This window comes from Salarias fasciatus, chromosome 1 (genome assembly GCF_902148845.1).
Source record: "Salarias fasciatus chromosome 1, fSalaFa1.1, whole genome shotgun sequence".
NCBI lineage: Eukaryota > Metazoa > Chordata > Actinopteri > Blenniiformes > Blenniidae > Salarias > Salarias fasciatus.
The window spans coordinates 8,223,734-8,247,277 of record NC_043745.1 but is presented as its reverse complement, the minus strand read 5'-3'; the positions used below and the strand labels follow the sequence as shown (position 1 = coordinate 8,247,277).

The 23,544-nt window shown below is 43.7% G+C and overlaps 1 protein-coding gene across 1 annotated transcript in view; it reads right to left on the bottom strand.

The window, feature by feature from the left end:
* Positions 1-22,616, bottom strand: part of ccdc102a (coiled-coil domain containing 102A) — a 73,988-nt gene extending 51,372 nt beyond the window's left edge. Inside the window, exon 1 of the mRNA XM_030096744.1 lies at positions 22,478-22,616. The gene's annotated coding sequence lies outside the window, so the exon portion shown is untranslated. The remainder of the gene's footprint in view (positions 1-22,477) is intronic.
* Positions 22,617-23,544: the final 928 nt, after the last annotated feature.

Below are 23,544 nucleotides of genomic sequence, written 5' to 3'. Positions count from 1 at the left end.
TCTGATTTCTTAACAGAGTCACATTGGCATGACTAAAAAACATGCAACCTAAAAGCTGCAGAAATCTCGCAGCTTGAGAAACGACAGGACTTTGCCGATATTCCTCATAAAACACTCACTTTATCACCAGTGAACTCCGCTCAAATGCTTCATTCAGCACACACTAGACTGTGTTTTGTGAGAAGAGCATTCAATCTGAACATTTCCAAAGTGCAGCTATACCTCTGCTTATGGTTTTCATGCTGTTATTTTATAGGTTTGGCTCAACTGGGATCATACAGGCCATTTAAAAAACCTCAATAGAAAAGACTTGGAATCCACTAATTCACTGACTTTGTTACATGAACATCAAAATGATTGTACTTTTTTGCCTAGTCGTCGGCTAAGTGAATGGTTTGTCTATACTTGTGAGAAAGATGTATATGAGGTCTCATTTTATGACTAATACATGCAGAAAAACTAAAGATTTTGTTGAACACTGTTTTCCTATAACTTCAGTTTCTTGCTATTCACAAATATGATCATTTAAAAGCAGAATCAGAGCGTGAAAATGACAAAGTGTGTTTACACCGTGTGTTCTTGGAACACTAAAAAAAATAATTTCTTGATTCATAAGTCATTAAGTGAAGTTACTACTAGAAGAATGAGCTTAAAGAAATTACTCACACTACAGCCATTTTTTGGGTAAATAATTGACTGCATGATTAAAGATGCCTACTATAACTTCTAAGAAGCTTCATTAGAGGCTAACATTAAATGAAAACTCACTGCAGCTCCAGTTGTGCTCATGTCCTTGCCTCATTCCATTTTTATCACAAATCTGTGTGCTCGAGGCTAACAAGTGCAAGTCATGGTATGCAGAGGTCAGTATGTGCTCGCTCTTTCCAGAAAATGGCTTTTCTATTAAATATGTGTGTGGAGGCCTCGGCTGCGTGGTGTTTCAGTGCAGGTTTACGCTGCAGTAAATGGTCATTTGGCTCCGGGTTTGCATGCCACTTTAGAAGCTTTGTTAGTTCGATATAATGGCTTACTGGCTCCAGTCCCCGCCGAACAAAGGCTAAAGAAGTATGAAACTACACTTGAACGCAGACACTGATGTGGCTCAAGAACTTCAAACCTCGATGGTTTGTTTATACGTTTTGGTGGTAAAGTGTAGAGGACCAAGATGACAGCTGTGAAACCACCGACTAAATTTACTTAAATGGGAGAACAGTCTGACCTTTGGAGAGCAAGGCACACAAATCTGTGGAAGTCTGCCAAAACTTTCTCCTTTGTCTGAAAGTCTTCTGAGCACTTTATTATGTTGGGCAGCACAGGCTTGGAAGATGTCTGAAAACTGTTGAATTCACGGTAATGATTCACTTTTCTCAGTGTTTGAAATGAAATGAAAAATGAACTGAATATCAGAAGTAAATAAGGTTAAGAGTGGTGACAGGTCAGTGAGCATGCTCATTTATTCCAATTTAATCAGATTATGGGACTGCTTTGGATGAAAAAAATGAGGGGAATGAGCAAAGTCAGTAGTGCTCAGAACGCGCTGTACGGCCTCTGTCCTTTATAACTTGGGCAAAATATCTGGTTTTGAAGCCAAAAGCTTCTAAGCTATGACTTCTCATTTTATATACACTCAATAGGCTGATTGTTTGTAGATTCATTTTCAGAACCCCAACAGCTCATTTCACCTGAGTGTGATTCTGAGAGGCTCCTTCCAGAAAAAGGTCTCGTCCTGAACGCCCTCGCCTGTCCTCGCTGATGTGAACATCATGCTTTTAATGTTATCATCAAGTTTTCTGTCAATATTAAGAGGTTGAGTGAAAGGGTCTTGTGGTAATTCCCAGAGCCGGCCACTGACACTGTATGAGTCAATCAGACAGCCAATAAGAGCTTAAACTGACTGTCACCATCAAACACAGTCTGTTTCCAAACCGGGGCTGGGCGATTTAACACACTCAATGTATTGTTCTCTGTGTGATGTAAAAAAATGATGATACTGTGATGTAGTCCCATAATGCATTGTCACACAGTTGCTTTCAGCAGTAGGAATATTGTGTATCGCGATATGGCCTAAAAATATTGAGACATTAATAGAAGGCCATCAGCTTCAACCAAACTGACCAGCCAACCTGCCGATCCACTTATATGACATGTACAATACTTTAAGTGGCAACTGAACTCGTAGCACTTGCAGAGGCTGACAAAACTCATAAAAACCTGTTTAAAAGTGAACATATTCAGCCAACTCCAAGTCGACTCTTGGAAGCGACGACATAACAGTGAGGCCAACGGTTGGTTTGGCCAGCGCTGCCAAGTATTATTACAGCCATCAATCAAAGAGGTGCCGCTTACCCACTAAACTCAAGAGGCTGCCCGTTCCAGTGGTTCTCAGCGGAAAAGTTACCATTTACAGTCCTATTAATTGTGGTTAAGACACAAAACATCCAGCTGCTGGGGTTTTAATACCCCAGTGCTGCGTATACCTTGCTGGATTGTCTCTCTTTCTCTTATACGTTTCTTATAAGGCTGTCCAACAGGAGACCCTCAACTCCCATGGGGCCCAAGGTGTTATTGCAACGAGAGGCTCCACCGAAGCAAATTATACAGTACATTCCTGAAGCATGACTCTGGCCACTCTTTTCGTGCACTCGCATACAGACTGTGGTTGCACACAGCACACGCCCTGCATGCCAGCAGAAAAACACACACTCAAACATGCGCTTCTGCATGCACACACACACACACTCACACGCAGAGCATGCAACCTGGCGGCAGTTTCACGCAGAGTCAACTTACTAACGCTGCAAAGACAATTCACACGGAGTGAGTGAAAGAAGATCACTGCAAGGACAAAGGTAGACCGAGAAACTACAAGTGAATGAAATGTTCGGCCTTCAAATCAGAAACAAAGCAGCGACAGGAAATGAAATTATTCTCTGAATTACCTGAAAAACAACAATGATTTTTATGCATTAATGATTTGTAGCATTTAAGCCCAAATTCAAATTTCCATTTCTTTACTGCAAATGAGGTTGCAGCTGTCAATTCACATTGCAATTACCTCCAGTTTGATCCAGGCCCAGAACTGTGTATAGTTTGCATGTGTTACCTGTGCATGAGTGGGTTTTCTCCAAGACACATGCTTCAGTGAATACATGGAGGCCTGTCCCAGATGTACCTTACCTTTTTGGTCATTTTCAGCTAATAGGCAAAGCTTACTAACCAAAAATGACATATTAATGAGTTCTTTACTAGATAGATAATCTTAAAATGGTAAATCTATCACTCAAGCATTCAGTGAAAGGCCTGCATTCAGATTCAAATTTCTCACATATGCAACCAACAATGTGTCCAACAAGTATTAGGCCAGTTTAAAGAATGTGAAGTGGGAAAGTGCACAAGTGTTCACAAACTTCACATGCTGAAAGTAAAATTCAAAAGTCCACAGAAAAATCAACCCAAATATATGCACTTTGGTATTTACCTGCATATCATCCCAGCCCATCTTTGAATCTGCTTAAGAAATACACAACTGGACTCAGTCCAAACAAATATGTCCTATTGATGATATGATGCGGTTTGTGATACTGTATTACTTAAAGTGTTTACACACTTGCTCTTTACAAACACTGGCTTATTCCCATTTTTTATCTGGCGCACCAGGAAATGTGTTTGCTCGTCCTTGTGTTTGAGCAGCTGCAGCGTATCAGAGTGTCCAGCTCAGCACCGGCTGCAGCAGCAGCAGTATCATGTTGCCATCATTTATTCAAAAGCACTGAGAGACGGGGAGGAGAGCTGATGGTGGGTGATAGAGGAGGAGGATGATCGATGGGGGTACAGAAACAAGGAGACACTCGGACCACTTCTGCTTCACAGTGGGACACCTCCAGGCAGCAGAAACGTGATGTGCAACCTGTTTTTAGTTCTTCTCTTCCAAAGCAGAAAACAATGTCATAAAGTCTGTTGAGCTATGAAACGAAACGGACTGGAAACAAACAGGAAGCAACCCGGGACATTTGCAGTTCAAACATTAAAACCCTTTAATTAAGTTGGAAACCAGAGAAAGAACAATTTTGAATCGAATGCCACAACCTGTGACAAAAGTATCGGGACAGCACCAATTAAAGCTAGGGTTGGCGATCTTGGAAAACTAGCATGTAGCACGAATGTAGCATCTCCCAAGGCTCCGCCCAGCTCCCACCCCATTGGAGGAGCTCCGTTGGGAGCGGAGACGCAGAGATGTTCCGCGCGCGCGGTGCGCGCAGCACTTCCGCGTCCAGTGCGTTCCTGGCGTAACCTGTCCTCAGCGCTTCGTTTCTTCGTTTTTCTTTATTTGCACTATGCGCACTCACCGGTAAGTAAAGCCCCAAACATTCTTCTCCGCCATTCTGCAACGACGCTCCGTCCTTCTACGCGCACACTGAATCAGGGTCAGTGCACGCCATTGACATGTACGCGCAGGGGGCAGGTCGAACGGCGAAGGGATTTGATTGGTTTAAAAAAAGGTGTCCCGTCAAGACTATTGGTTGCTGTTTTTCCCGTTTTACTCCTGCTGTAGATAGCGGATATTTTCCAAACTACTTTAAGAACACGCTATGAATTGTTTCCCATCGGGTCATAAAGATCATTTTAACCAGTATTTTAAAAAATGTATCTCATTCAAATCGCCAACCCTAGCTTTAAGACTTCAAGAAAATTCAAGAGGACTTCCAACAAGGTTGTTTCACAACAGAACAAATCCACTGATAACGGTGTCTTGAGTTTTAACTATACGTTTTGTTTATTTACATCATAAAAACAGATATTTGCATAATGCTTCTTTCCTTATTAAAATGTTCAATTTAGAGAACTGCTGAGACCAATGCATGACAGCAGAAAGCTCCCATGTTGGGGACCAGATTGCACTAAAGGGCTCTATCTGTGTGGTGTTTGCATGTTCTCTCTGTGCATGGAAGGATTTTTCAGTGAACGCTTTGCTTTCCTGCCACAGAAGGAACTGTATCTGCAATTGTCTTCTTTACTGAAGGTTTTCTACAAAAACCATGAAACAAATGATTCAGAACCAAAGATCAATAAGGCTGGATTAATTGCTTCCCAACAGTTATAACCCGATGTCATATTGTGTCGGGAAAATCCATGACTAATACTTTAGCTTTCAACATCTCCACTGTTTACATGTGACTTTACACAGCTAGCTTTGCAAAAAAAAAAAAAAAAAAAAAAAAAAAAATAGAGCAGAAATAGAAATCGATCATTGAATTATTCACCCTAACCCGGACACGCTGTGGCTTCTGGTTTAAGGTGATCACAGACTGCTGGTTCCATCCATCCAGTCGATGACGGCCACAATACCTGCACCACCCACGTATTGAGTTTGAAGTTTTGTTTGCTCTGAGTCACTGAAACTCCACAAAGTTTTGCCTCACCACCACCTCCGTCATCCTCACTCCATTTCCCAAGGAGCCCCGTCTGATGAGAAAGCGGAGCTAAAAAAAGGTGCATCTCCACAGGGCTCGTTCGACTTCAAAGACGAGCAGGGTTTGCACATTGTGCACAATTAGACGGAGGACGCAGCTCGCTTTGGTGGAGGAGATGATGAAATTCCTAAGTGGAGATGGAAAGAGGCAACATGGCTGAAGCTCAACAAAACTGCGTGAAGAAAGACCCAAGAGGAGGTCATACCTTCTCTATAAAACATCACCCAGCTCCACATAAAGAGAAAACTCTCACCGGCAACTTCCATTCAAATATTCTCAGGGCTTTTTTAAAACTTTTACATGACCACAAGGCTAAGCCTGCACTGATCAATAATGTAGTAGTAACTCTGTCCTGTGTGTGAAATAAAAGATATTGCCTCTTGCTCCTCCTCGGTTGTACATTTACCGAAGACTTTATGGGGCGTTTTAGCATCTTTGGGCTCTTCGCTCTGGTTTGATGGAGTCCCATCGCTCTCATTTGTCTCGCTGGTTTTCACACTGCGCAGGAGTGAGTGCTCACAAACGTCTCCGGCAGCAGAGGAACCGTTTCAATAACTCCAGTTCAGTCTGCTAAACACTCACGGAAGTTAACTTTTAACTTTGACTCTATGACTACAACACTTCATCTTCGGCAGTGTTTAGCGATGTAAAGCTTCAAGAGATCAAACTGCAATGATTTCAAAAAACGAAACACTATTTGTTCATGCCTTACGTTAGGACCCCGCTCCAGATATCTGCTGGGCTTTTCCTAAAGAGCTCCCATGACCTGTGCAGGACGGGACGGGGAGTGTTTGGGCCGCCATTGTTGCCGTACTCCCGGCTGAGGGGCTTTGCAGCTCTGCTCTAATGCTATTTGAAAAAGCTCAGATGACCAGGAATCTGTCTGGCGCTAATCTTTTCCCACAAGGAAGTAGAGTTCAAGTCCGTGTGACACAAAGCTCAGCGGGCAGCCGGGCGCAGAGGAATGGAGCGGGTTAACGGGTCCTAATGGGGATCAAACCACTTTTTAAATGCAAGCAAATCGGCCAAACAAGTCTACAGTGCAACACAGACAATTGAGGGCTCAGAGCTTAAACAGCCTTATTAACCCCACACACACACACACACACACACACACACACACACACACACACACACACACACACACACACACACACACACACACACACACGCACAGTCTTGTATTTCTATCCTTGTGGGGACCTTCCATTGACTCCCATTCATGTCTAGCCCCTAACCCTGACCCTTACCCTAACCCTAACCCACACCACAACAAAGCCTAACCCTAAAGAAATGTTTTTGCACTTTTACTTTTTTCAGTAACAACAACATGGTCAAGAAAACACTGTTTCTCCTACTTAGGACCGGAAAAAGGTCCCCACAAGGCACGTCGTTCCACGTTTTGCTATCCTTGTGGGGACATTTGGCCCCGACAAGGATAGAAATACAAGAACACACACACACACACACACATACACACACACACCCTTCTGTACAACAGTATTTGCGAGGCTGTTCTACCAAACAATAGATGGTGCAAATGCATTGAATTACAATTATTTAACCAGAGAAATACACTGAAGTCAGTCCTCGGTGTGGCTGACTCTGACTCTGTCCTCCCTGAACCGGTCTTTACCAGCACAATACATATTTTTTTTATTTAACCTTTATTTAACCAGGAGAATCCCATTGAGATTAAGAACCTCTTTTTCAAGGGAGTCCTGGCCAGACTATTTTATTTTATCTTAACTTTATTTTCATCTCCCACATGTTCTCTCACCTTACTGAACAATTCAGAATCAACACAACAGCAACCAAAGCAGTCTGAAGCATTACAAGTAAGTTCCCAACACTAATCCCAACATAAAGCCTTGATTTTAAACTTAATCCTAAAACCACGTCTGAACTAACATGCAACGCAAAGTGATTCTGGACCCCACAAACAAGCACATACTGTAAGAATGACTGGTACTTCAACACCTTTAATTCACTGGAGGACACATCATCGTTTCAAGCTTCTTTGCCCGCTTTGAGACAGGATCCCCGGGGGGAGTTACACCTCACCCTGTGGCCCAGAGCAGCGCCAGCCTCATACTGGTGGAGCACGATGTGAGGCGCACGCTACGGGGAGTCAAACCATGGAAGGCAGCCGGACCCGACGGTGTCCCTGGACGGGTGCTGAAGGACTGTGCTGATCAGCTGGCTGGTGTGTTTACCATCATTTTCAACCGGTCGCTGTCCCAGTCCATCGTCCCACCCTGCCTGAAGTTTTCCACCATCGTCCCCCTGCCCAAGAAGCAACACATCTCCAGCCTCAATGACTACCGGCCAGTAGCTCTCACTCCAGTGGTGATGAAGTGCTTCGAGAAACTGGTACGGGATCACATCACCTCATTCCTCCCTGAAAGTCTCGACCCCTACCAGTTTGCCTACAGGTCTAACAGATCGACAGAGGACGCTGTAGCCACAGCGCTCCACACGTCACTGTCTCACCTGGAGCGGCGGGGGACTTATGCTCGGATGCTCTTTGTGGATTATAGCTCTGCTTTTAATACTATCCTTCCTCATAGGCTGGTGGAGAAACTGAGAGACCTTGGACTTCCACACTCCATCTGTATGTGGATCTACAGCTTCCTGTCGGATCGCAGGCAGAGGGTGAGGGTGGGAGACGACACATCCGGGACCGTCAGCCTTAGCATCGGCTCCCCCCAAGGCTGTGTGCTGAGCCCTCTGCTTTATTCCCTCTACACATCGGACTGTACCTCTGCACACCCCAGTAACACCATCATTAAGTTCGCCGACGACACCACAGTAGTGGGGCTCATCTCCGGGGGGGATGAGTCTGCATACAGGGCTGAGGTGGAGCAGCTGACTGGGTGGTGTAGAGAAAACAACCTGCTCCTCAACACAGTAAAAACCAAGGAGTTGATCATTGATTTTCGAAGGACTAAAACAGACATCCCACCCCTTCTCATCGACGGGGACTGTGTGGAGAGGGTAGAGGACTTCTGCTTTCTGGGAGTCCACTTAGAGAAAGACCTGACCTGGACTATGAACACCTCTGAGCTTCTGAAGAAGGTCCAGCAGAGACTGCACTTCCTGAGGGTGCTCAGGAAGAACAACATCTCCCGGAGACTGCTGGAGTCCTTCTACAGGAGCACCATCGAGAGCATCCTGGGGTACTGCCTGTGTGTGTGGTACACCAGCTGCACAGCGGCCCAGAGGACGTCTCTGCAAAGGACCATTAACACGGCCCAAAAGATCACCGGCTGCCCTCTCCTCACACTGGAGGAACTGCATCACTCCCGCTCCGAAAGGCGAGGAAAATAACCCAGGACCCCTCTCACCCTGGTCACCACATGTTGAGTCTGTTACCGTCAGGCAGGCGGTACAGGTCCATTACTGCAAGAACAAATCGGTTCAGGGACAGTTTCTATCCGACAGCAGTTAGGATCCTGAACAAAGGCTAAATGGAAGGATAATGCACTCAAACAATGGCAGTTTTTCTGCACCTGCACTGATGTTATTTTATTTGCATTGTATGCATCTTATTTATTTATATATTTATATGTATCTTTTTTATCTACTTCATTTTTTATGTTACTTATTTATGTCTGTCTTCGCACTGACTGAAGGGCTTTGCAATTTCGCTGTATTTGTTACAATGACAAATAAAGTTCTATTCTATTCTAAATTCTCAAGGGAGATGTGAAGTAAAATGAGAATATAAGACTTCATGAGTCTGAAACCTTTTCTCATATTAAGGTTTGTTTCTATGTGGCAGTATGTTAAAGAAGGTCGACACTGTAGTTTTAAATGGCACTTTTCAATGTCAAGGAGACACCAGAGCTTCAAATCTTAACTCAGAAACCAAAAGAAAGAAAGCAAGTTTCCTTCAACCAAACTCTACACATTAAAGCTAGGGTCGACAATCTTGGAAAACTAGCATGTAGCACGAATGTAGCATCTCCCCAAGGCTCCGCCCAGCTCCCACCCCATTGGAGGAGCTCCTGTTGGGAGTGAACGCACCGGACGCGGAAGTGCCAAGCGCCACGCGCACGGAGTTTGTGATCGCCTCCAATGTTATTAACCTTTCTGACTGCAGGCACACAACGTGCATAGGAGCGCAGCTCGCCCGCTCCACTTCCTTCTATTTTTCACCCGAGCCGCGAGCGCCGAGAACGCCTTGGCAACACGCGCACACTGAACCAGGGCCAGTGCACGCCATTAAAATGAACGCGCAGTGGGCTGGTAGAACGGCGAAGGGATTTGATTGGTTTCTTAAGAGCGGTCCGCGCGATACGATTGTTCGGAGTTTTTACACTCCTGTGGCCGCTACAGTGGTCAGAAATTTTCCGCACTTTTTTCCGTCCACATAATGTATTGACTTCTCCCAGGGGGCAAGGAGCATTTCACTCAGTTTGACAAAAAATGCTTTTGGACAACATCGTCTACCCTAGCTTTAAGATGTGGCTCCATCAATTCACAACAAGACTTTTGAATTTATTTCTTATGGAGTTTGGATGTTCAGCGCTGTTATCACTCATTTAAACCAATTCCCAGTTTCTCACTATTCAGATAAATTCCCTCATTTGAAACTGAGACCTTTCCCATTTCCCAGTTATTCATGGCTACGGCTTTAAAATACAGTCAAACTGATGGATCTCTGTGCAGGAGTTTTTTTGGAGATAAAGCAAGCTTCAGACAATTGTAGGAAGCAACAGCTCAGCCTGAAAGAACATTTCAGTGTAAATGCTACTCGGTGTCCTGCGTCTTCCTGTTGCAGTGGGCTGTAATCGTCCATGTAGGTGTAAACGCATGCTGTCCTGCTGAGTGTGCAGAGTGTAGCAGCTCTCTCAGGAGCCATTAATTATGCTTTGCTTTAAGGTTAATTAAGCATTTAAGCAGCTGAGACAGAAAGGTCAGAGCAGAGCTGCACATCACTGTAAACATCGGCTCCTGTACGTTTCACCAGTCGTGAACGTCCACACCAGAATCCCCCTGCAGACGAGAATACTGAGTTACTTGGACTCTGACCACAACCCAGCACAAGCATGCAGACTCAATCGGATTAATCTCTCACATACATTTAACTCTGTTTTTTGACATAGTCTGAGAAGTGTCTGTAACTCCTGGGTAAGTTCTCTAGAAAAACTTAAATAAATAAATAAATAAATACATAAACCTGCAAAATTCACTTGTCTGGTCTGCTTTGCTCATCATAAAGAAGGAACGTAAAGCATGCGACACATCAGACTTTATAAATCTTTTTAGTCGGCAGCATAACGGTGGACAAGCTAATACAATGTGCAGGTAGCATGAACTCATCTGTCTTCATGAGGTTATAGTGTATTACTTTTTAAACAACCCTGCCTTTGCCCACAGTGAGTACGGACTGACTGAAGCAATGCACCACTCTGAGTAAAAGAGTATAAAACTTGGGAAGATAGCAAACATGAATGGACAATGAGAAATAAGTCCAGTTTCTTCACTGATTTCTAATTTAGAATTATATCCTAATGAATTAGGTGGAAAAGCAGGATAAACTTCACAGACAACACGCTTTAATCCAGACGACCAGACCCTCGTCTTTAAAGAGTTTGAGACAAATCACCAAATCCTGAGTCAATCCTCATTAAATACCTTAGAAATGCATCACAACGGCGCAGTTCAACAAAACAGGCCAGTCTACAGAGTAACTACTGCTGCATCATCTACTGCAAAGCAAACAGAAACACAGATAAAAGTTAATGGTAAAAGCCGTCGTAAAGACAAACTGTGGGTGCTGGCGAGTTGGATAGAGCCGCACAGGTGAGGGTCTGGAAAGAGACACTTCCAGGACATTCTGAGGGGATTAGGGACCTGAGAGGACCTGGGTCTGTCCCTGCACCAGCAGAGGCAGCCGAGTGTAAAAGCTCAGTAAATCTGTCTCTGACCACACTGAGGACACACACACACATGCACGCACGCACACACACACACACACACACACACACACACACACACACACACACACACACACACACACACACACACACACACACACACACACACACACACACACACACACACACACACACACACACTTATATTAGTTTCCTGCACACTTACACTAAACTCAGCCATTACTTTTACCCACCCAAGCGTAGCTTTAGTCTGACTCTATATGCCACCCTCCCCCCTCAAAAAAAAAAGTCACGACTTGAGAAAAAAATACATTTTCCTGCTTAATTTTCTTGTATATTTGTGGCAATTGCTCATTTACTCCCTAAACAGAGTCAATTAATGTTAAAAAAACAACAAAAAAGCTCTCCTTTTGGGTTATTGTGAAACATTACCTAATGTGTGGTGACTCATCCAGCACTCAAGAGAATTTCCTAATTCTGCATCCATTAAAAATGTTTGGTCGCATTTCTCTGCGACTATGAAGCATATGCAGCTTCAATAACTTTCTGCTTTTTACATGACTGCTGCATTAGGTGTTCTGCTGGGCTGGCCATCTGATCAGCTGTGACTGTCTCGTCTTCTTTGTTGCATTTGTTCCCCATACGTCCACCAGCGTTTGGTTTCACTGGACTATTTTAGTAAATCAGCCATCATAGAGGCAATCGAAAGGCTTTCTTAAGGGCCGTCTTGCAATATTCAAGCAGAAAAGGTTTGAGTATTTGAGGCTCCTTGTTGACTCTAAAACGACCACTGTCTGTCTCTCTGCCTTTGCATATCGTCTGATGGGATCTGCTAAAACCTCCCACAAGCTTAAGTTGAATAGAGGAGAATAAAATACGGAGAGAAGACGGGACTGCACTGAATCAATAACAATCCATTAAAATATGTCTGCATCCCTCCCTGGAGTTCACCGTTAAGTGCTCAGACTGAAAATAAAGAATAAAAGAAAGTAGCTTCCACATCCACGTGACTCATTCAGACCAGTTTGGTCACAAAGATGGCGGAGGGTTTAAAAGCAGCCTCAATAAGCCTTTTTACATGCATGGTTTATAAGGACTCATTAAGGATGTATGGATGTTGTAAAAACAAGCAGACCACATTTACAGGCTCGGTTCGAGCAGCAGATTCCGTCATGCTGGCGCCAAATATTAATATCCAGCGGAGGTGAAGCAACCCACTGAGAGGGAGTGAATTCCAATAAACAGTCTAAAAATATGGTATTAAAAAAACTGCGCAATCTTTTAACTGTTGGTTCATCAGCTGTCTGTTATAAGTGAAAGTAAAGCTGCCCGTCCCTAAATTAAAGATATACAAGGCAGAAGATGCTACTGGTCACTGTGAAATACAGATTAACAGGCAAAAGACGGCAGAGATCAATGTACACAGGAATGACAAAAAAATGACAAAGGAAGGTTTACATGCCGATGTTTTCAAGTGAAAACTGAAAACTTTTGATGCCAATGCTGCACATGCGCACCACGGCTGGAATAAACAGTAGTTCTGCTCATGCAAGAGAAGGATCCATTCATAACAATGACTGCGGTGTGTACTGGTCCTTCCTGCAATCTAGATTTCTTACAAACAACCAGTGAAGCAAAACTATGAAGAAAGACGGTTTAAATGGGCTTTAATGTTTGCAGTACTGCTCGCTGTGTGAAATTATCCATTTGCTTCAGACCACCCTAAATACTGGGAAAAAAATCAAAACTATGACATAAGGTTAAACAGTCCAATTAGCTGTAAGTTCTTTTTTTATGCTTTTATACCTATTTAAGCATTTGTTTCAATCATAAAATGTTGTAGAGGCAAACAGGATGTTCTACAAACATATTTAACATCATCTGTAATGATCAGTTTTTCTGGAAAATCAAACAGGAATTTTTCTCATTTTCTCCCTAAAAAAAAACATGTCAAACTTTTAACTGCAACATTTCACACAAATCCTAAAACTGGATGAAAGACCGTCGCCCCCGTCCAGATAAGTGAAGTTTAAAAAAAGTGTCTTTGCTCTGTTCAAGAAAACATGGGCCGAACAAACAGGATGAGCCGGACCCCCAACTTCGAGCGGGACTCCACCCATTACAGCCATCTGCTTCTCCGATCCACTGCATCTGGAAGACAGATCACCTCCAGGCCACCAGAAGCAAGAGGCAGCCGCTGACGTCACCTCCATGGTTCCACCAAGACAGGACGAGGGTCTGTGTGTGTGTGTGTGTGTGTGTGTGTGTGTGTGTGTGTGTGTGTGTGTGTGTGTGTGTGTGTGTGTGTGTGTGCGCATGCGTGCGCTACACAGTGAGTTATGACTTCTTGGCCAGGATGTAGAATGTGTGGTAAAAAATTCAGAGGTCAGAACAAAACTTGCTGGGGCACCAGTCATTTGCATTAATCCAAAAAGACCAGTTTCTTAAATACTAAATACTTTTATTTTCAGTACAAAACACATACACTGTTTTAAACAGTCATTTAAAATATTTAAACTATCGATTTGAAAACAAATAAGCAATAACACACTGCCCACACACATGCAGATACATTGACAAATCTAATCGCAAACTCAACCAGAAAAGTACGCTAAGCGATCCGGTTTGCTTCAGAAGTAGGCCGAACTCCCAAAGCACAGAGTGCTGCCAGGCTTTTGGACCTCACAGAGGGAGTGAGTCGCACAGCCATATTGGAAATGTGGGCATATCGTGAAGTTTCAGTGACAGAAACAGACCAAAGACATTCCACAGTGACTCAAACTCTGCTGCTGGCCATAATTACCAAGTCCCATGCAAACACTGCTAAACATAGACACACACACACACAATCAAGAATAAAACAGTGTGTGAACACACAGCAGCTTTCCCTGCTCATTCTTTATGGAGTCTGATAACATTTGTTGCAACCAGTCAAACCTCAGGCTGTCCTGATGCATTTATGCCGGCTAATTAACGTCACACTGCTAACTCTGTGTTAGACAAATACTGAGCGCCGTTACCCACAGCGAGAGGATTCCTGGCCTGATATTAAACCCACTCCAAGCTGTGTGGGATGTGGAGTTTCCGTTTCACAGTTCTGATCTCAGCAGAACTCCCATGATATTCCAGAGGACTGAACCAACATATCAAAGTTGCTCCATTAGCTAACTTGATAAATGAGAAAAATACGCTAATGAATGTCTGAGTGTGCAGCATCATCCACACTGTCATACTGAAAAGAAGATGATTTTCCATGGAGTTTCCTTCTACTTCAAACCAACGTTATCAATTCAGACTGCTGCTTTACCTTGTCATGGATATTGGATACAATCTGTAATCTAATGTTGTTTCCAATAATGGTATCAGCTCTATTCTACTCTACTCACTTTCAGGAGCCGATACATTTTTTAGGGAGTGTTTTCACAGCAAAAATAGTTTCCCATGTACACCATACAAAATGACGTGATTTTCAGTGCAGCTAAACCCAAACAAAAAACAAAATCGTCAAACAGACTGAAATAGAGAAACAATGGAGGACATTGATGGACTGCTATTTTTGACTCTTGGAATGTGGCTACTTATCACAGCAAGAACAAAAATTTGGTTCCGGAAGAGATTAAAAGCAGCGAGAAGAAACATTCTTGAAAAAAAAAAAAAAAGAAGTATTTGGGAAATGGTATTTAAGAACACAGACTGCGATAACGACGCGACTGTTTGCTCAGAGACCTGCGTCGCTGCTGCTGGTGAAGCTGTGATAATTCTCTGAACCAATCAGTGTCTATCACCTTTTAGTACCAGGCTGTGTTTTTTGGAACGCCAAGGGAGCAAATAAAAAGTAGCACCAGGTACCAGGTGCTTTCTCTCAGTGGAAATGCAGCAATAGCAACCAAATGCAAAGATGGTGGTAGTCCTCATATCAAAATGTTTTAAGAATAACTTAAACTATGTCTATTAGATATCTGTATATTTACAGGACCTCTCAAACGCTGCAAGCTCAGTGGTTGATTTTAAGTCTGTGCATACGATTAGCTTTTGATGCAAACCCAAAGGTGCACACATCTGACTCTGGGCCAGTGCCACTGTTTGATCGTCATGTAGGAAGGAAGCACTGGACATGCTCCCGGTTTAAAAGGCTTTGTGCTCCAAGTCTAACAGGTATTTCCCAAGCAAAATAAGAAAAAAAAAGGGTGGCTGTTCAATCCAGTGGTGGGGGGCAAAAACTTAGATTTAACCCTTTTTGTGTTTTAGCCTGCTTCCTACTGTTCCAGTGTGAACGATGAAGCCGATTTTGAAGAGGTGGCCTCTGAACTCTGGTGCTGCCTGAAATCACAGTAAGACTGCACATGTCAATTTGAGCTGAAAGGGCTCCTGTAGTCCACTGAGCAATCTAGATGATTCATAAATTAGTGAACACTTCATGTACAGGGGCTCATATTACCCCATATTTGGTGCTCCTGTTTTTACACCGACTTTCCTCTCTAAACCAAACTACTTTGGCTCATTTCCAATTTCACCTGCATGAAACGTGTACTCTGGTCATCACAAACTGATGCCCCCTGTATATAACACAACCATTTTTGGATTTTTGCTCAAGAAACGTTTCTGTCTTGTAAACAAACAGTGAGAATACAACAAAAGTTTGCCGCTTGAAAATGTTCCTGTGTAAACAGGACCGATGAAAGTGGTCTCTTCACATAAAAGTATCAACATTATTATTGATCATATTGGCTACAGTAATCTCAGATAAAACTAAGATACTGGAGGCACAGGAACCAGTTACTACTTCCAAAGTTCTCCCAATATCTACAGTAGCTTCCTGCAACTGCTTCAGATTGCTCTGTTAAATGATGACTTTAAAGATTCCATCTGAGTGGATGTGTCAAAGACAGATAGTGTCTCTCTTCAGCCCTGTGATGGACTCATGTCTTCTGCCTCTTGTCCCAGGTCAGCTGGATTAAACACCGGAGCCCTGGAAACCTGCACCGCATAAAGTAAGCATTATGTATAAAAGATGGATGGATGGACTTACAGGAGAAAATTGCACAAAGCTGTTTTGGATCTGAAATGCCGAGGGCAAAAGAGTAAACCAGAGAGCAGGGATCAAAAGACTCAGTAATGAAGCCATTGATGTTACACACATTAACATGCCTGGTCAGCTCGTCACCCACCGTGGTAACCAGCATTAGCTCCAAGGCCAAGAATTCACATGTTTATCAATTTGTCTTCCTTTGTGGGGGATAGCTGTCAGAACTTCAATCACCAATGAGCTCAACTATATTCTGGAGGCCAGAATCATGGTTGATGCCTTACTGTGATAGAGCTGCCTGCTGGAATCACACTCACAACTATCACATCCACTCAAATTCAACCACAACTTAGAGCTGACCTGTTTGATTAATACATTTCATCCATCGTCGATCATTAGTTTACCAGGAAACCCTTTGGATTCCAACAGGCAGCACAGCAAAAGAGGAAAATGCAAATATCTTTGAGAAAGTAGACCCTTATTCATTCCTAAAACAGGCATCCTGTCATCTGGACAACAAACAATCAACTGTCTAATACAGTCTGCTCTGGATAAACTACCTCAACTGAATAAGTAATATGCAATAAACCAATAATGCGATTCATGATAATTACGTATGCAGATGATGTTAACGTCAAGTAACAGTGCTCTTTTTTGCACTTAATACATAAACAGTTAACACTAATGGAGACTGAGCAGTAAGAAAACATTGAACACCCTGAGAGGGCAGAGAGGCCATCACCGATGCTAGCGCTATTTAAGTTAGCTAAACTGATGACGGGGTTTTGGTGATTAATTTGGTGCTTTCCCCTTTCAGGATGCCTTTAATCCCTGCTGCTTGTGCCCCAGACATCGTTTGACCACTTTTGCATCTTAAATGGCATAAATAGCCCAGAAAACTACAGAAGTGTTGCCAGCTCTAATGGATCTCCATGATGTTTACGCTGAGAATGTCCGAGTAGGCATTTCCAGGCAGTTGCATGCGGTGTGTTTGAGGCCCAGTGCAAACTGTGGAATGGATTTGGATCAGTCACTTGCTGTTAGTCAGACATCAGATCAACTAGACAGATACCTATATTGGATTTTGTTGCAGCCCAACTTTCAACAATCTCACCTCTCACACCTTTAACACACTGGTATGACTACAATTTCTGTTGAATTTGGAGGATACAATGAATCGGTGACCTTTTTTCTCAGAGAGGGAGGCTTTAGGTCATAACGTAACAACATAAAAGTCACTGCAACGACTCCAATCCAAATGAATGGCTTCGATGTTAGGTGCCACTACTGAACACGCTCTATCTGTCCAAAAGAAAAATAACTGTGAGTTTGTCATCCTGTCCTTGGCTCGTGGAGAACAGGGTGGACTGCAGAAGAAAGGGCAGCATCACTTCATAAAGAGTCCTCTTTGTCATCTGGATGTTCGGATCAGACAATCAATCAGCTGCAGAGTGCACGGTAACAATAACACGACTTCCATGACCTGAGAGAGGCTGACACTCACCGAGCTGGAAAGATCAACACAGCAGGAGAAACAGACTGATGATAGGAAGGGGACGGGGAGTGAACTGAGAGAGTTAAAAGCACAAAGAAAAAGTAAAGCTGGGGAGTAAAAGAGATGCTGGGAGGAAAGCAAACAGTGCAAGAGGACTGGAATGTGTCCGTGCACGCAGCCGAAGAGAGTGAAGGTACACTGTCAGCCAGGCACGCAGGCTGACAGCTACACACCAACTGCTCCGGACAGCACCAGAGCAAATAACCCAGCATTCCTCCCACAGAGCTCCGGAGCTGGATCAGGAGCTCAGTCTGCAGACCACGAAGAAGAAGTCCGCACACTGAGGGAAAGTGGAAGCACAGCAGAAAGACTCAACTACTGTGGTTTGGCCTGGTGTACTGTGGGTGGAGTGACAAACCAAAGGATGTTGATATTCAACACAGGAAGACGGACAAACAAAAGGTTTGCGGGACAGACACAGGTCACATACTGGGTGAACCGTTGGGGCACAGCGGTGTTTACTTACACAACTGTACACACATTTTAGTCTAACAGATCAGCAATGAACCTCCTTCACACAGCTTTCTAAAAAAGATGCATGTCTAATAAGAGCTTGTGTCTCTGAGTTACCACAGTGATGGACTGAAGATTCAATCACTGTCAGCTTAGATCAGCGTTACCTCCATCTGATCACAACTCAAATGACACATAAATGATGGATGAATGAAGGGACTCAATGACCTGCAAGCCACAGAAAACCTTCTGAATAAACATGTTGCTATGAAAGGGAACGCAATGGCATAAAATCTAAAAGCAGAGGACCTCGTTCACAGCAGATGTTTGTCACAGCAGGAGGTGCGCTGCACAGGTGTTACTGATAACCACACGGATGTCTGCACAGCATTTGTGGAAGTCAGTCAGCCATGACAGTGAGCGAGCATGCTGGACGGATGGACCCCGACCGCCTTGTTATTCACACTTTTCCTGCCCATGTGACACATCAGTGTGTCCACTGCAGTGACTTTTTTTTTCTAAAAATAACTTGTGAAATCCCCAGAGAGAAAACACAAGAGCTCCACTTGTTAAGCTTAGTAAAAAACAAACAACAATTTATCATGGCACGTTAATCTGGTGCGTTTTATGATCGCATGTTATGATCCTGGACTATGAATAGTTTCATCAGAGTGATCAAAACCTCCCAGGTTGTCGTTTAAAAATAAAACTTTAACATCTCGAACAGCTCTTTATCGATATTTCACTCTGTGTTCGGTCTGAACCACAGTTTTACTTCAGTCTAGGTACACGTTTTGTGTGTAAAGAGAAAATGTTTCTTTTGAAATTTCACTGCTGGAAAGCATCTGAATAAACAGTTGTTTATTCACTGCTGTCTGGAGTCCTCAGCTGGCAGAAAGCATTACATCAGGCTGCTCACACCGGAGATGCATGCTCATATTATTCATGTTTCCTTTACGTATGCGACATGCTTAAAGCAACATCTACAGACAGTGAAACTTCTGTTCACTGTTTTCACTCTCGATATGAAACCAAAATGGTCCCGCAGAGCAGATCTGTATGAAGCCAACGCACAGAGCAGCTTAAATCTCTCCTCAAATCTTTTCAGAAATACTTTCTGTTGATAAAACAGAAAGTTTGTGACTGAGTCGCCATCTTGGTTCAATTTGCACTTCATTAGTAGACACCTCCCAGTGGCCCACAAAATATTGATGGAGTGCATTAAAAACGCCACCATGAGGCAACAGTGACTTTGTCCAGCTTCAGTTGTGGGTGGAGTCACAACAGTGACTGGATATTAATGTATTATGTATCTGGATGCATCATTATCTGTAACTCAAATTAATCAGGAAACAAAGTAATGAAAGAGCAACGCTGTTCAAAAAACATTACACCGGGAATATATGTGTATAGGCTCATTAGCCCTGGAAAATTGTAATTAATTTTTAATGGTAATTCAAAGTACAGGATGAGTCCCACAGCAAACCTATAATCATTATGTATAAGTCTTCAATGCTTCGGGTACGTCTGTGATTATCTAACCATTCACACGGCTCCACATTTCAGTCTTTAGTCTCGATGTGACAGTGAGGTCTACCTGGCATTGTTCTGTGAGGAAGCTACAAAACCGAGTCAGTGGAGCAGATCCTAACAATCCAAACTTCAAGGAATCATCATCACTCTTCATTCTGTTTTCCTGCTCACTGCCTTGCCTGCTGGGGCGCCGCCGCCGCCGTTTCCTGGTGTCCACACAAAGGGGGTCACACTCCATAGTTTGAGAAACCACAGATACAAACTAAAGACATAATCATCCAGACTTAGACACTTGAACCATAGGCGCACGCACACACACACACAGGCACACATCGTACGCACACTGAGCAGCACATGGCCCTTGCTTGGTCTCTTGCCTTCACAAACCATTTGTTACCATGACAACAACAAATAGAAATCACCCTTGGGTTTGCAGCCTTCAACAGTCAGTTTCATCCATATCACAGAGCATGTGTGTGTGTGTGTGTGTGTGTGTGTGTGTGTGTGTGTGTGTGTGTGTGTGTGTTTGTTTTCTCGGCGTAAAAGCATGGATCCACCAGGGATATAGGATGGAGGACGGCACAGCGAGGAGGATGGAGACCGGAGCGAGCTGAAAGCAGAGCGTCACTGGTATCGCAGATGGCGCCGTGAAACCTCGGGGTGCTCGGTGCTGACACGGAGCCAGACAAAAGCAGGGTCACGTCGCCACGCGCTACAGCCTCTAATTTAAATAATCCGTTCTAATCAGCCTCGATGCTGATTACAGAGCAGCAGGCCACCGGCTACATTCACTTCTCTCTTCTGGAGCTCATTCTTCTTTCCAGCATGTGGACTCGTGGAAAATGGTCACAGGCAAGTTGAAGCATTTCCAAAGGTGGTGCAGACTTCAGAGGGTACGTGAACTCTGTCTGCAAACACTCAGCTCACCCCGAAAACAGATGAACTCCAGCCGAAGAGCCTCTCATCCTCTTTCCAGCAAACATGTACAGAGGCTGCTCAGTAAAAGGAACCAGTTCTTCAAATTTTGTGGGAGCTTTATAGTCGGAAACACAGAGAGGGAGAGCATCTTAACCCCTGTGAGCTATGAACCAGAGGGCACTGAGCATTTCAGCGACATAAGGAAACTCACATCTGTTCTCATGGGCTTTCTTCAGTAAATCTGAAGCAGGATATGAACGGATTGACTAAGAATCATATATAGGAAAGCTAAAGGTCGTTTGCATTTTTCAGTAAGCTCAAACACTGAAGAAATAAAAACAACTGAATGGTAAAATGCTGGTATTTTCCACCTGTTTTAATTGAGTGCCACCAGGCAGAACTGCAACCAATTGCTTCTTAATTACACTTCGCCTCAGGTAGAATTAACTTCTTGCTTTGTGTATTAATGACTCAATCACAACAAAACAAACCAAACACAACACCAATTCTGACCTATTTGGACATTTTGCTTTAAACCAATGACACCAACAATCAATCCACACAGTCCTGCTGTAGCTTCTTGTAGGTCTCTGTATGAATGAACGTGGAGTTTGCATGTTCTCCTTGTGTCTGCATAGTTTGTTTTTTTTTTTGGAAAGTTTTAAATATGCTTGTGCTGAGCAATGAAACTTCAGCTCAATCTTTTTCAACTCTATATGGTGGTGGTTCATAACACAATAGTAATAAGTAACATATCAGTGTAGCCCTGATCATTGTCAATGTTACTAAATAAATGTCTTTTGAAATTAAAATAAAAGTAAAACAGCTGTCACCTTTGAGTGAAACAAAAAGCATTAACTCAAAACTCGCACATGGTTTTGCTTCATTACCGTCCCGTCGGTAAATCGAGCCTGCAATCGCTATGCCCATTATTAGAATATATTGCATAATTTTACCGAAACACTTTGCTTTTCAATTAAATAAACATCCCCCCACCCCCTCCACCCTCTTTTGATCCTCATATCCAACAGTGATCTGAGGCTCACACACACACACACACACAGCTGACATGCAGCTGATCCAAACCACTTCATCTCCACACTGATCATGGTTTACTCAGCTGTGCAGCAACGACCTCAGTCTTACCACAGATCTCAGAGGATCTCTCCTCCACCCCCCCTGCTGCAGGCATGGGTCGACCCCCCCTGCCCTCTGCACAGCCAGATGTTACAGGTATGAGGGTTTCTGCTGCACGGTGTCCAGATCAGGTTACACAGTGAGGGTCACATCAGAGTCCTGAGTGATCCTGGGGTCAAACCAGGAGGATCAACCATCCGTGCAGAGCAGGTAAAGTACAGAGAAGAGAAGGGAGAAGACCCTCCGTGCAAACTTAACAGGGGGCAAAAGTGCCTTTTCCTCTGAGCAACAATGCACGAGACCCTCCAGGCGAGAAATAAACTAGTAACGACCCTCTGGTGGATCAATAATTAGGAGTGAATTCAGAGAAAGCCACGAAAGAAAAGAAGAACAGCTTGATTTGGTGTCATTTGACACCAGTGTGTCTCCCTGCTTCAAACTCTCAGCCTCCTGACAGCAGGAGCGGGCGGGCTCGTACCTCCAGGACTCCCGTTATCTCCGCCGCTCCTCTGCGTGTTTATCCCGCTGGAGCAGCTCCGCTTTCCGGTGCTTTTTCCTGCCAGTCCCGCTCCGGCTCTCCTCTTTCTGTCGTTTTTTTCCTCCGCTCTGGATGGACATCGACGTCCTCACGGAGGAGAGGGGGAAGGGGCGGGACCTTGAGCCGTCCCACCAATCACCTTCCGATCCTGCAACAATCGATTGATATTAGCCAATCAGCTCCCGTTCTCAGCAACATGAGCGCGCGCTGATTGGCTGATGGAGGAGAGACCTCCCCAGTTAGAATTTACTACAGCGCCGGGTGGATGTGATCAGAACTGTGCAACAAGGCGATTTAATATTGATAATTCGTCAAAACGACACAGATCACGCAGGAAACAGCTAAAAAAATGAATTAAAGATCGACTTCCTGAACCACGTATTCCGAATAAGACGTGCAATGTATTTATTATGAGATGGAAGAAATAGCACGAATGTGGTGTAAAAAATGTAAAGATAATCAAAGCATTGATCGAAAAAAACAATAACATCATGAAAATCAGGGTACCGGTTCATGACTCGGGCATTATGAATCAATATCATACCTTAATCCAAATCCATATTCATGCCCCATAAATGGATCATTCTGAGCACATGTTGTATATAGCCTTGTTGGTACAAGGGTATATACAAACACTTCTTTATTATCCATCTATCTTGCATACTGCTGTATCCAGCTCAAGGGTCACCTAAGGCCACAGTATGTACCAGCTGACACAGGACAAACTCAGTCACCACCAAACTCCAAACATGTTTTTGAACTGCAGGAGGAAACTGGAGGACCCAGAGAAACCCACACACAGGGAGAACAATACATGCAAGCTTTAGCACTACTTGAATTGGGGATATTTTCCCTGCAACACCAGAATGGTACCCATTACACCACAGTTGGGTTTTATCATTATATAGTATAAAACTAGACAGTTTCTCCAGAATCTTTATTGATGGAGACAGTTCTCAGGGATTTCCCCTGGCCTTCAACTGATTTCCACTAATACCCTTAATCCC